The sequence below is a fragment of the Triticum dicoccoides genome, chromosome 4B (genome assembly GCF_002162155.2).
Source record: "Triticum dicoccoides isolate Atlit2015 ecotype Zavitan chromosome 4B, WEW_v2.0, whole genome shotgun sequence".
NCBI lineage: Eukaryota > Viridiplantae > Streptophyta > Magnoliopsida > Poales > Poaceae > Triticum > Triticum dicoccoides.
This window is the reverse complement of record NC_041387.1, coordinates 68743958-68758541: the sequence shown is the minus strand read 5'-3', so window position 1 is coordinate 68758541 and position 14584 is coordinate 68743958. Positions and strand designations below refer to the sequence as shown.

The following is a 14584-nucleotide window of genomic DNA, read 5'->3' as shown; positions in this document are numbered from 1 at the left end:
AATTTCCAATAAGTTGGTTGCTCGCTCCATTGTTCCGGAGAACGGAGTCTTGGTCATTTTATCCATGAGGCATGGTTCGCACGTGTCAAATGATTCGAAATCAAGAGACTCCAAAAGTCCATCTGTATGGAGCTTCTTCATGCGTTTGACACCAATGTGACCAAGGCAGCAGTGCCACAGATATGTGGGACTATCATTATCAATCTTACATCTTTTGGTATTCACACGTTCGAGATTCATTAAGAATAAACCATTGACCAGCGGGGCATGACCATAAAACATATCTCTCATATAAATAGAATAACCATTATTCTCGGATTTAAATGAGTAGCCATCTCGTATTAAATGAGATCCCGATACAATGTTCATGCTCAAAGCTGGCACTAAATAACAATTATTGAGGTTTAAAACTAATCCCATAGGTAAATGTAGAGGTAGCGTGCCGATGGCGATCACATCGACCTTGGAACCATTCCCGACGTGCATCATCACCTCGTACTTCGCCAGCCTCCGCTTATTCCTCAGCTCCTGTTTTGAGTTACAAATATGAGCAACTGCACCGGTATCAAATACCCAAGAGCTACTACGAGTACTAGTAAGGTACACATCAATTACATGTATATCACATATACCTTTAGTGTTGCCGGCCTTCTTATCTGCTAAGTATTTGGGGCAGTTCCGCTTCCAGTGACCCTTCCCTTTGCAATAAAAGCACTCAGTCTCAGGCTTGGGTCCATTCTTTGGCTTCTTCCCGGTAACTGGCTTACCAGGCGCGGCAACTCCCTTGCCGTCCTTCTTGAAGTTCTTCTTACCCTTGCCTTTCTTGAAACTAGTGGTTTTATTGACCATCAACACTTGATGCTCCTTTTTGATTTCCACCTCCGCTGATTTCAGCATTGGAAATACTTCAGGAATAGTTTTCACCATCCCCTGCATATTGTAGTTCATCACAAAGCTCTTGTAGCTAGGTGGGAGCGACTGAAGGATTCTGTCAATGACCGCCTCGTCCGGGAGGTTACTGTCCAGCTGGGACAAGCGGTTGTGCAACCCAGACATTTTAAGTATGTGCTCACTGACAGAACTATTTTCCGCCATCTTACAACTGTAGAACTTGTCGGAGACTTCATATCTCTCGACCCGGGCATGAGCTTGGAAAACCATTTTCAGCTCTTCGAACATCTCATATGCTCTGTCTTGCTCAAAACGCTTTTGGAGCCCCGGTTCTAAGCTGTAAAGCATGCCGCACTGAACAAGGGAGTAATCATCAGCACGTGACTACCAAGCGTTCATAACGTCTTGGTTCTCTGGGATGGGTGCTTCACCTAGCGGTGCTTCTAGGACATATGCTTTCTTGCCAGCTATGAGGATGATCCTCAGGTTCCGGACCTAGTCCGTATAGTTGCTGCCATCATCTTTCAACTCGGTTTTCTCTAGGAACGGGTTGAAGTTGAGGTTGACATGAGCATTGGCCATTTGATCTACAAGACATTTTGCAAAGGTTTTTAGACTAAGTTCATGATAATTAAGTTCATCTAATCAAATTATTTAATGAACTCCCACTCAGATTAGACATCCCTCTAGTCATCTAAGTGATACATGATCCGAGTCAACTAGGTCGTGTCCGATCATCACGTGAGACGGACTAGTCATCATCGGTGAACATCTCCGTGTTGATCGTATCTTCTATGCGACTCATGTTCGACCTTTCGGTCTCTTGTGTTCCGAGGCCATGTCTGTACATGCTAGGCGCGTCAAGTTAACCTAAGTGTTTTGCATGTGTAAATCTGTCTTACGCCCGTTGTATGTGGACATTGGAATCTATCACACCCGATCATCACGTGGTGCTTCAAAACAACGAACTTTCGCAACGGCGCACAGTTAGGGGGAACACTTTCTTGAAATTATTATGAGGGATCATCTTATTTACTACCGTCATTCTAAGCAAATAAGATGCAAAAACATGATAAACATCACATGCAATCAAACAGTGACATGATATGGCCAATATCATATTGCTCCTTTTGATCTCCATCTTCGGGGCGCCATGATCATCTTCGTCACCGGTATGACACTATGATCTCCATCATCATGATCTCCATCATCGTGTCTCCATGAAGTTGTTCGCCAACTATTACTTCTACTACTATGGCTAACGGTTTAGCAATAAAGTAAAGTAATTACATGGCGTTTAATCATTGACATGCAGGTCATACAATAATTAAGACAACTCCTATGGCTCCTGCCGGTTGTCATACTCATCGACATGCAAGTCGTGATTCCTATTACAAGAACATGATCTCATACATCACACATATATATCATTCATCACAACTTTTGGCCATATCACATCACATAGCATATGCTGCAAAAACAAGTTAGACGTCCTCTAATTGTTGTTGCATGTTTTTACGTGGCTGCAACATGGTTCTAGCAAGAACGTTTCTTACCTACGTGAAAGCCACAACGTGATATGCCAATTTCTATTTACCCTTCATAAGGACCCTTTTCATCGAATCCGATCCGACTAAAGTGGGAGAGACAGACACCCGCTAGCCACCTTATGCAACTAGTGCATGTCAGTCGGTGGAACCTGTCTCACGTAAGCGTACGTGTCAGGTCGGTCCGGGCCCACGATGCCGCCGAAACAAGATAAGACTAGTAGTGGCAAGAAAATTGACAACATCTACGCCCACAACAAATTTGTGTTCTACTCGTGCATAGAAACTACGCATAGACCTAGCTCATGATGCCACTGTTGGGGAACGTTGCAGAAAATAAAAAATTTCTACGCTTCACCAAGATCAATCTATGGAGTTCATCTAGCAACGAGAGAGAGGAGTGCATCTACATACCCTTGTAGATCGTGAGCGGAAGCGTTCAAGAGAACGGGGTTGAGGGAGTCATACTCGTCGTGATCCAAATCACCGATGATCCTAGTGCTGAACGGACAGCACCTCCGCATTCAACACACGTACGGTTGGGGAAGACGTCTCATCCTTCTTGATCCAACAAGGGGAAAGGAGAGGTTGATGGAGATCCAGCAGCACGACGGCGTGGTGGTGGAAGCAGCGGCAATCTCGGCAGGGCTTCGCCAAGCTCAGCGAGAGGGAGAGGTGGTACGGGGGAGAGGGAGCCACCAGGGACTAGGGTGCGGCTGCCCTCCCTCCCCCCTCTTTATATAGGGGGCCTAGGGGGTGCGCCGGGCCCCTAGAGATCCCATCTCAAGGGGGGGCTATGGGGGACTTGCCCCCCAAGTCAAGTGGGGCACCCCCCACCCCTAGGGTTTCCAACCCTAGGCACAGGGGAGGCCCAAGGGGGGGCGCACCAGCCCACCAGGGGCTGGTTACCTTCCTCTTTCAGCCCACGTGGCCCTCCGGGATAGGTGGCCCCACCCGGTGGACCCCCCGGGACCCTTCCGGTGGTCCCGGTACAATACCGGTGACCCTCGAAACTTTCTCGGTGGCCGAAACTAGACTTCTTATATAGAATTCCTTACCTCCGGACCATTCCGGAACTCCTCATGACGTCTGGGATCTCATCTGGGACTCCGAACAACTTTCGGGTTTCTGCATACTAATATCTCCACAACCCTAGCGTCACTGAACCTTAAGTGTGTAGACCCTACGGGTTCGGGAATCACGCAGACATGACCGAGACAGCTCTCCGGCCAATAACCAACAGCGGGATCTGGATACCCATGTTGGCTCCCACATGTTCCACGATGATCTCATCGAAGGAACCACGATGTCGAGGATTCAAGTAACCCCGTATACGATTCCCTTTGTCAATCGGTAGGTTACTTGCCCGAGATTCGATCGTCGGTATGCCAATACCTCGTTTAATCTCGTTACCGGCAAGTCACTTTACTCAAACCGTAATGCATGATCCCATGACCAAACACTTGGTCACATTGATCTCATGATGATGCATTACCGAGTGGGCCCAGAGATACCTCTCCGTCATACGGAGTGACAAATCCCAGTCTCGATCATCAACCCAACAGATACTTTCGGGGATACCCGTAGTATACCTTTATAGTCGCCCAGTTACCTTGTGATGTTTGGTACACCCAAAGCACTCCTACGGTATCCGGGAGTTACACGATCTCATGGTCTAAGGAAAAGATACTTGACATTGGAAAAGCTCTAGCAAACGAACTACACGATCTTGTGCTATGCTTAGGATTGGGTCTTGTCCATCACATCATTCTCCTAATGATGTGATCCCGTTATCAATGACATCCAATGTCCATAGTCAGGAAACCATGACTATCAGTTGATCAACGAGCTAGTCAACTAGAGGCTCACTAGGGACATGTTGTGGTCTATGTATTCACACATGTATTACGATTTCCGGATAACACAATTATAGCATGAATAATAGACAATTATCATGAACAAGGAAATATAATAATAATCATTTTATTATTGCCTCTAGGGCATATTTCCAACAAGGACCTCGCCGCCCTCACCCCTCCCCTCCCCGCTCCCCCGCCTACCTCGCCAGGCCGCCAGGTGCCGGAGCCAAACACGCAGCGGACAGATCCGACGACCACGGCATGCGGTGCCCATCATGCCCGACACGTTTGACCCGCGGCGCCGACGCCTCCGGCCACCGCGGCGCAACCCGCGGAGGCACGCACACACCCTGTTGCGCCCGCATGGGTTCACAACACCGACGACGCCCTTCCTCTCTGGTGGATTCGCTCTCTCTCTCTCTCTCTCTCTCTCTCTCTCTGTCCAGAGGAGGTGGCGGACCCTCCCTCCGCTGCTGCTCATCGTCGCTGGGGAGAGAGGAGGGGGCTTTGTTGCGGTGGATCTGGCCGCCGACGGCATGGGGAGGCGGGTGGCGGCGGCGGCGATGTGGCTGCGGAAGGCGGGGGGGAGAGGAGGCGCGGGGAAGGGAGGGAGGGAGGCGGCTGCGGGAGGAAGGGGGAGAGGAGGAGGCGGCTAGGTCATCTCCATAGGAGCCGCCACATTTATACCCATGTGTGTAGAATGACGAAAATGCCCCCGGGGGGCGCCGGAATTACCAGCGGTGGCACGAACGGGGTGAAACTGTTCATTGCTACAGGAGCAAGCTTCGATCCGACGGCTGTGGTCCTCCAGCGGCTTGATCCTACGGCCCAGATCCGATCAAGCAGCCCGATCCGACGGCCAGGAACTCCGAATCGCTGAGAGCGCCCGGGAGTGACTGTCTTCCTTATTTCACGATGCGCTAGCGCGGTTTAAATGGGCCCCCGTCCTTACGCAACTGTGATGTATCGCTATTTGCGAGCGATACCATAGTTATATCTAATGTGGCACTACTTACGGATAGTAAGATAGCAGCAAGCGACGGGCCGACCAAAGCGAGCGGATGAAAGAAGTACATAATGGGCTGAATGAAGGCCCATGGAGTGCTCACGTACCTAAGGCACTAGCGATTAGTTTTAAGAAACATCCTATCAAAAAAAGTTCTAAGAAACAAAGTTGTGCTAGCGACTCGATTCGAATACGTGAAGAAACTATGACTTGACGTCAGCCGACTGAGACATAAAAATGTCTTTTTTAAGGGAATGCCACTTGGCAGTTTTATTTCGACTTTAAAAGAGTTACATCCTTAAGTACATGCGGTAAAAGAAAACTAGGTGGATCATCGTCCCACCAATACATCACATTTGATTCAAAAGCATGTCTAGCTAAGGTGTGTGCCAAAGTGTTTGCTTCCCGTGGACAGTGCCGAAAACGAATTGAAGAGATATCATGAGCATAATGGAAGCAGTGTCCCAGGATAGCTGAGTTAGGAGCCAAGATGTCCAGATCGCCGTTACATGCGTTGATCACTTTAAGGCAATCTGATTCAACAATCACATTTGAACAGCCAATCTGGTTCACGAGCTGCAGTCCTCGTCGTAATGCCCTCGCTTCTGCGAAGACAACATTCTCTGCATGGGTAAAAGGTTCAGCTACACCCGACATAGCTTCACCACGAGAATTTCGCAGTATCGCCACTATCGCTCCCGAACCATCCTCGAAGAAAGATGCATCTGTGTTTAGTTTATAGGATCCATGCCAAGGTTTCTCCCATCCACTCTTTACTAAATGATCACAGTCTGACCTGATAGAGGTATTTGCTATGATCGCATGAATGGCAAACGCGGTACTTTTCAGGGGTTTGACGGATTCTCCCTTGCACGCCTCCCTTCTCTCCCACCAAGTGTACCATGCCCCCACTACAACAGTTTCATGAAGGCCAAGTTGTCCAAGAACATGTGAACACCCGCAAGGCAAACGAAGGATATCTTCAAGGACCACTGATCCAGATCTGTCAGCAGACAAAGCTTGATGTATGACGTCATCCAGATCGAGAGCCCTCCATACTGCGCAAGCTCGTCCGCAAGTAAAAAGCAGATGTTTCATATCTTCAAGGTCCTTCTTGCAGACCGGGCACATAGGAGAAACTTTATTGTGTCTGCGAGCTAGTACGGCCATACCAGGGATCAAGCCATGAAGCGCCCACCATATGAATATCCTTACCTTGCTTGGAACCTCTAGCTTCCAAACTGTCTCCCGGACCAGATTTTTAAAAGAAGTGATCTGACTGCTAGTGAATTTTGTGCCAAATTGATGTTCCCATTCCACGTAATATGCAGAAGGAACTGAGAACGAAAAAGACTTAGTATGATTCCATGCAACAAAGTCCTCAGTGAGGTGCTCCGAGAGAGGTAGTTTAGGATTCTTTCTGCATCCACCGACAAAAATACACTCCTAACGAGATCCTCATCCCAGCTGATGTATCCAGCACCATTAACTGTTCTCAACAAAGTATTTCCACGTCTAGTCATAACCATACGTGCCTGACTAGATGGAATCCAGTGATCGTCCCAAATACTAATTTTCTCTCCTGAGCCAATTCTCCAAATATGACCTCTCTGAAAGGTTTGGAGTCCCGCAAAAATACTTTGCCAAGTAAAACTGGATCCTTTTTTCGGCCCTGCTTTGAGCAGGTTTCCATCCGGGTAATATTTGGCCCGGAGAATTCTTGCACATAACGTATCTGGCTGAGATAAAAGCCTCCAACTTTACTTAGCAAGAATAGCTAAATTGAAAGCATGGAGATCCCTAAATCCCATGCCTCCCTTGATTTTTGGTAGACACATTCTCCACCATGCCACCCAATGCATTTTATTTTCTTCCTCTGTATCTCCCCACAGAAGGCAGACATGACATTAGTGATTTCTTTGCACACCTTCTTGGGGATTTTAAAAACAGACATAGCAAAACAAGGATTGATTGAATGATTGCTTTTAGTAGAATTTCCTTACCACCAAAAGATAACAATTTTTCCTTCCATCCTTTGAGCCTATTAACCACCCTCTCCACCAAATATGTGAAGCTATCACTCTTGTCCAAACCAATCATAGAAGGGATACCAATATATGTATCTGAGAGGGCTTTTGTCGTGATATTGAGTTTTGCACATATTTGAGCTTTGACTTCTACTTGCACATTAGGACCAAAAAAATACTACTCTTCCCATCACTCACTAATTGACCAGAGCTTGTGCAATAGTCATCCAATACCTGTCTCAATGAGGTTGCATTATTCATATCCTCCTTCATAAGGATTAAGGAATCATCAACAAAAAGTAAATGAGAGACTGATGGTGCATTCCTGCACACCCTAACATCTTCAATGCCACGAACCTCCTCTGCTTGAGCCAAAGCACTAGACAACCCTTCTGCACAAATAAGAAAAAGGTATGGTGACAAAGGGCCCCCTTGGCGGAGCCCCCTTGTGGGAATGAAGCCTCCCGTTTCTTGATCATTATATTTCACTTTGTATTTGTAGGACCTTGAAGTATGTCTAGAGGGGGGGTGATTAGACTACTTGACCAATTAAAAACTTAACCTTTTCCCAATTTTAGAGTTTGGCAGATTTTAGCTATCTTAGGACAAGTCAAGCAATCATTACACTATTCAAGCAAGCATGCAAAGAGTATATAGGCAGCGGAAATTAAAGCATGCAACTTGCAAAAAAATAAAGGGAAGGGTTTGGAGGATTCAAACGCAGTTGGAGACACGGATGTTTTTGGCGTGGTTCCGATAGGTGGTGCTATCGTACATCCACGTTGATGGAGACTTCAATCCACGAAGGGTAACGGTTGCGCGAGTCCACGGAGGGCTCCACCCAAGAAGGGTCCACGAAGAAGCAACCTTGTCTATCCCACCATGGCCGTCGCCCATGAAGGACTTGCCTCACTAGCGGTAGATCTTCACGAAGTAGGCGATCTCCTTGCCCTTACAAACTCCTTGGTTCAACTCCACAATCTTGTCGGAGGCTCCCAAGTGACACCTAGCCAATCTAGGAGACACCACTCTCCAAGAAGTAACAAATGGTGCGTTGATGATGAACTCCTTGCTCTTGTGCTTCAAATGATAGTCTCCCCAACACTCAACTCTCTCTCATAGGATTTGGATCTGATGGAAAGAAGATTTGAGTGGAAAGCAACTTGGGGAAGGCTAGAGATCAAGATTCATATGGTAGGAATGGAATATCTTGGCCTCAACACATGAGTAGGTGGTTCTTTCTCAGAAATGGTAAGTTGGAAGTGTAGGTTTAGTCTGATGGCTCTCTCCACGAATGAAGAGGAGGTGGAGGGGTATATATAGCCTCCACACAAAATCTAACCGTTACACACAATTTACCAAACTCGGTGGGACCGATTCAACAGACTCGGTCGGACCGATTTAGTAAACCTAGTGACCGTTAGTGATTTTCGGTGGGACTGACATGCAACTCGGTGAGACCGATTCGGTTAGGGTTAGGGCATAACGTAATCTCGGTAAGACCGATTACACAAACTCGGTGAGACCGATTTTGGTAATAAGCTTTCCAGAGAGTTGGTCAGGTAAACTCGATGGGACCGATTTTCTCTTTTCGGTGAGACCGAAATGTTACAAAAGGGAAACAGAGAGTTTACATTGCAATCTCGGTGGGACCGATCGCTCACTTCGGTTTGATCGAAACGTTACGAAGGGAAACAGAGAGATTACAATCCCATCTCGATGAGACCGAGATCCCTATCGGTAGAACCGATTTGCCTAGGGTTTGTGGCAGTGGCTATGACATTTGAAATCGGTGGCGCCGGATAGGAAGAATCGGTGTGACCAGTTTTGGCTTTGGGTTTAGGTCATTTGTGGATGTGAGAAAGTAGCTGAGGGTTTTGGAGCATATCACTAAGCACATGAAGCAAGAGGCTCATTAAGCAACACCTCATCCCTCCTTAATAGTATTGGCTTTTCCTATAGACTCAATGTGATCTTGGATCACTAAAATATAAAATGAAGAGTCTTGAGCTAATGAGCTTGAGCCAATCCTTTGTCCTTAGTATTTTGAGGGATCCACTTTCATCATCCATGCCATGCCATTCATTGAGATTTCCTGAAATATATGTCTTGGAATAGCATTAGCTCAATGAGCTATATGTTGTTATGAATTACCAAAACCACCTAGGGATAGTTGCACTTTCAGTATTTAACAAAGGTAACACAAGCTAGTATCAGGTCAATGATCTCTTTGTGGAAACCCAATCTTTTCGTCATTTTTTCAAGACACTTCCACTCAACCCGGTCATAGGCCTTGTGCATGTCAAGCTTGACAGCACAATATTCAAAATTCCTCTTCTTCTTGCTCTTGATGGTGTATGTAAGCATTCATAGGATAGTAATATATTATCTGTAGTTAGACGCCCAGGGACAAACACACTCTATACCGGAGAAATAATCTCATCAAGGATAGCCTTGAGGCGAAAAGCAATCATCTTGGAAATCACCTTATACAACACATTACACGGGCTAATAGGTCCATATTGAATAATTCTCTCCGGGCTATCGACCTTGGGGATTAAAATAATAACCGTATGTTCCACCCTTGTGGTATAACTTTGTTGTTGATAGCATATAGAACTTCTGCAGTAAGTGCATCACTAAGAATGTGCCAACATTTTTGAAGAAAATCGCATGCAATCCATCGGTCCCTAGGGCTTTCATGTCCCCAATGGAGAAAAGAGCTCATTTAAGCTCTTCTGCCACGTATGATTTTAGCAAAGAATCATTCATCTCAGTAGTGACTCTCGGGGTAACTTTGTTCAAAAACACCGAGTCCGGTTCATCTACTTTAGTGGAGAACAATCCAGCAAAATAATCAGAAATGTGAGGGTTCAGGTAGCCTGTACCCTCGATCCATGCCCCATCATCTGTAAGTTTACCGATTCTGTTTCTTGCCTTACATGCAGATGCAAAGTTCTAGAAATACGAGGTATTTTTGTCTCCAAACATCAGCTAGTTCAATCTGCTCCTCTGAGCCCACTGGATTTTTTCCATCTCCAACAAGCGCTCAAGCTCTACAGCTAGAACCTTCTGCCTCTAAACATTCTGCGGAGATAGAGAGTCCCTCGCAACTTTCTCCAGTTCTGGTTGAACATTTTTTTATCTTTTTCGAGGGTTTCTTCAAAATAGTTATGTCCCATTTATGTAGCTCCTTGTGGATAGCAGCAAGCCTTTCTGCAAGATTAGATGTACCTTCAACATATTTAGAACACTGCCAAGCTTGCTCGACAACCTCACGAAATTTATCCTCCTTTAGCCAACGGGCTTCAAATCGAAGGACCGACTGTTGCGCAGAATCCTGAGAGATCTCTTCATGCATGTTCATAATAATCGGCCTATGATCCGACTTGTAAAAATCCAAATGTTCTAAGACTGCCCCTGGAAACATCAAATTTCATCCATCATTTACAAGAGCACAATCTAACCATTCTCTAATAAGGGCACGATGCCAAGTAAATTTATCACCGATGAATGCATGATCTGATAAGTTACACTCATCCACTACGTCTCTGAACGCTTTCATGAAGTGAGCTGGTCTTTCATTCCCACCTTCCTTCTCAGAAGAGTACATTATTTCGTTCATGTCTCCTATTACCATCCATGGCATATCCCCAATGGATTTTAGTTCCCTCAACCGATCCCAAGATAAATGTTTATCCTTCCACTTTGGCTCACCGTAGAAACCAGTCAACCTCCAAATATTATCAACCCCACTTCCAATAAACACGTCGATGAAATTATGCGTCTTATCTCTGAGGGAGACTGCAAACTCTTTTTTCCACAACATTATCAAACCACCGCTCCGGCCATCACTTCGGACAAAATACTTATGATCCATGTTAGTCCGGCGACGTAGACACTCCGCAGGGAACTCATCCAGGTGTGTTTCCATTAGGAACATTACGTCCGGGCTCCTGCGCTTCTGAACATTCAAAAGCGCCCGTACTGCCGCATCGTTTTGCAAGCCACAACAATTCCAACTCAGTATCCTCATTGCAACCAAAAAACCTACCGTATCTTGAACGATGCGGAGGGACAAGAAACCGATCACACCACCCTGCAGAGCAGCGGGGCTGTGCCGGGATAGAAAAACAACTTCTCTAGACGTGTGCTGGGACATGAGCTTTACAGGTGCCTGATCCTTTGAAGCAACCTAGAGAAACAGATCACAGTTCGCAGAAACAACCTAACTCATCTCTTCTCCTCCTCCCGTCTTGCCATCAAGCTAGATTCCCAGGAGGGGCCCATGACCCCTGCCGGGGCAGACACCAGATAGGCAGCCACCGCCGGCGGCGGAGGCGGCCAAAACCCTAGTCGTGCTAGGGATCGCCTTTCTCCTGAAGAAAGTCTTTAGTTGATTGAACCTTAGCTGCTCCCTTCTTAAAGGGTGCCATCAGACGTGGGTTTTTATGTGGAGTGTACCTTTTGCATGGCATGCACACAGCCATTGAGACCTTTATGTGATACATGATGTTTCTCATTACACTTTAAAATCCATTGCAGCTGCGTGCCATGTACATTACCATTCTTCAACCAAGTATACAGTTATGAAAAACTAAATATACAACCCAAGCGTACTTTATGTATGTCTTATTTTCGCACATGTCGTATGCACGGGCCTAATTTAATGACACTTTTGATACACATATACAAGATCTACAAATTCAAGCATAATAGTGTAATACTACTAACTACGCCACATGTCCATTCTGTATACTTTTCACTAGCAGCTTAGCCGACGAAGCGGTCCCCACCACTGCGAGAACAAAACCAACGGCGATCATCGCCGCATTCAGCACGACGACAGGGCGCGATAACCGGCCCCATCGGATCTTGAGGTAAAACCCGCAGGGGAATATGACCGAGATGGCCACGCTGATGAGCGAGCCGGTGAGGCTGAGCACGTACTGGAAATATGGAACCGAGAGCGCCAGCGCCAGGATGAGGAGAAGCCCCGCCGAGCCGATGCTGCCGCGGATGATTATCCGGGCACGAGGCCCCATGGTCGCCGGCAGGTGGTGCTCGAGCTGAATGGCGAAGGGCGCGAACTCGAGCGCGTATTTGGTGACCGGCGTGAGCACGGTGGCCCAGAGCGCCACTTTGGTGACCAGCAGCCCCGGCGGCATGCTGAGCGTGACCTGGGAGTTCACACTGGGACCGAAGAGGCTTGCGCCGACAAATGCGAGGGTCGTGTAGAGCACTGCGACCATGAAGAAACTCGTGACGGAGACCCTGGTGAAGCTGGAGCGGTCCTTCAATGGCTGTGTAGATGTTGGGGAAGACGATGTGGCCGGCGTAGCTGAACATGTACAGGCCGGACACCGTCGGGATCTTGTCAAGCCTGAGGACTGGGATGTGCTTGCCCAGGCCGACATTGCTGAAGGCTGCGGTGCAGAGGATGGTGACTAAGATGACCATCGACATGAGGATGCCGACGAAGGAGAGGAAGGAGATGGACGATAGGTTCCTCAGCCAAAGGCTGGGAAGAGCCACCAGCACGGCCATGACGGTGAGCAGCTGCGTGGTGCTGAGGCGCAGCCATGGTAGGTGGAGGCGGACACCGGCGAACACGAGCGGGATGTTGTCGCTGAGGGAGATGGTGTAGGAGACCAGGGCGAAGAATATCTCGAGGTAAATGAATGCCGAGGCGATCAGCCGGCCTTTGGAACCGAACGCCTGTTGGCCAATATCCTGGTACGTCTTGGAGCTGGGCTCCTCGTCTAGGCACCTGCCGATGATGTGCGCGGTATAGGCGCACATGATGCCGAGGCCGACCAGGAGGAAAATGGAGGCCCAACCGCCGTTTTCCAAGGCATAGGGAGTGGAGAGCTGCCCAAGTCCTGAAAAAAAAAACAGTAATGTTCAAAATTTGACGTTTGATTTTTAAGCATTGCAAATCAAATGTTTTTATGACAATTTATGTTTGACGCGAGGCTGACAAATTTAACTTACAAACACGGCAATTCTCTGGCAAAAAAAAATAAACTGGGGCAGATTTGTCATGCATGCTTGCCAACTAAAAGTTGTTATACCCGGCAAACATAAATTGCCATAAAAACATTCCATTTGCCATGGTAAAAAATCCGACATCAAATTTATAGTTGAGTCCAAGATAGGTCAGTGATTTAGTAAAAGATACAATATTCGTCCAGATTAGGAATATTTTACCTATGAGCATGCCAACCATGTTGATGACCGACTGGGCAAACGTGCTGGCAGGCTTGCTGTGGTGCTGCTGAGTGGTCACTGCCGCGGCCGCGACCCTCCCCCCGCCAGCGCGCGTCGTCTCCTCCTGGCGAATATGGCGATTGCTAACCATATGCGCGACAAAATCCGCGTCCTCCTCCTGGCCCTGTGCACACCTACACGGCTTGCCGGCTTCCACGTCGCAGGCATCGCAGCCCCTGCCCAGCTGCTGCGCCGCGAGCCGGGCGCCGTGCATGCTCTCGCTCGCCACCTGCTTAGGCTGCGGGCACAGCAACTGGCACCACCGACTCGCCATTTCTGCTTCCGTTAGTCGCAGTAGTGGTACTTAGAGAAGCGTGTTGTTATCTATACGTGTGGGTTAATTAGTGTATAGCTGGATGTGCTCTACTATACTCGCCTTGTTCAAAACGACGTTGTGCTCGTGCCTATTTATACTAGTGTCTTGAGTACAGGGGGTCGATCGATATGGAGAAGGAAGATGGAACCTTGTTTATCGAGTGAGTGTTCGAGTGACAATGTAGACATGTTCAGCAACCGCGCGAACCTGGGAATTAAGATGCGTAAAAGTATCGGAATGCCGGAGGAACCTCTCCCTGCACTGTCGCGTATCTTCCAGGTGAGCTGGATTTGGAGGCGCCGTGGCAAGCCCTGCGCTAGTACCGCAGATGCCAGTTGCATTCAAGTGGAGCCGGATTCGGATTCCTCCGAGCAACGAGCAAGATGCCAGGTGGTGCCCGATTTGTTCCGGGAATGTGGCACACGGTCCGGAAGCCACCACCCTCGCCCCACTTGGAAGATCGAGTGCGTGGGGGGCATGGTAATTGGCACCCAATGCAAGCGGTCCAATGTTCATCGTCATCGTTCGCTTAATTCGGATCTGGTCCATCGATCCATGCCGCCACCACACAAATATGCTTCGCCGCAGGAATTTGCCGATGGCTGGCGCTTAACACATGGGCGGATCGTGGATGAAAACGACCGTGGCCGCGCGATGGATATGTCTGT

The 14584-nt window shown here is 47.8% G+C and overlaps 1 pseudogene; it reads right to left on the bottom strand.

Annotated features, from left to right (window-relative positions):
- Positions 1 to 12063: 12063 nt before the first annotated feature.
- Positions 12064 to 13874, bottom strand: LOC119293362 (annotated as a pseudogene).
- Positions 13875 to 14584: the final 710 nt, after the last annotated feature.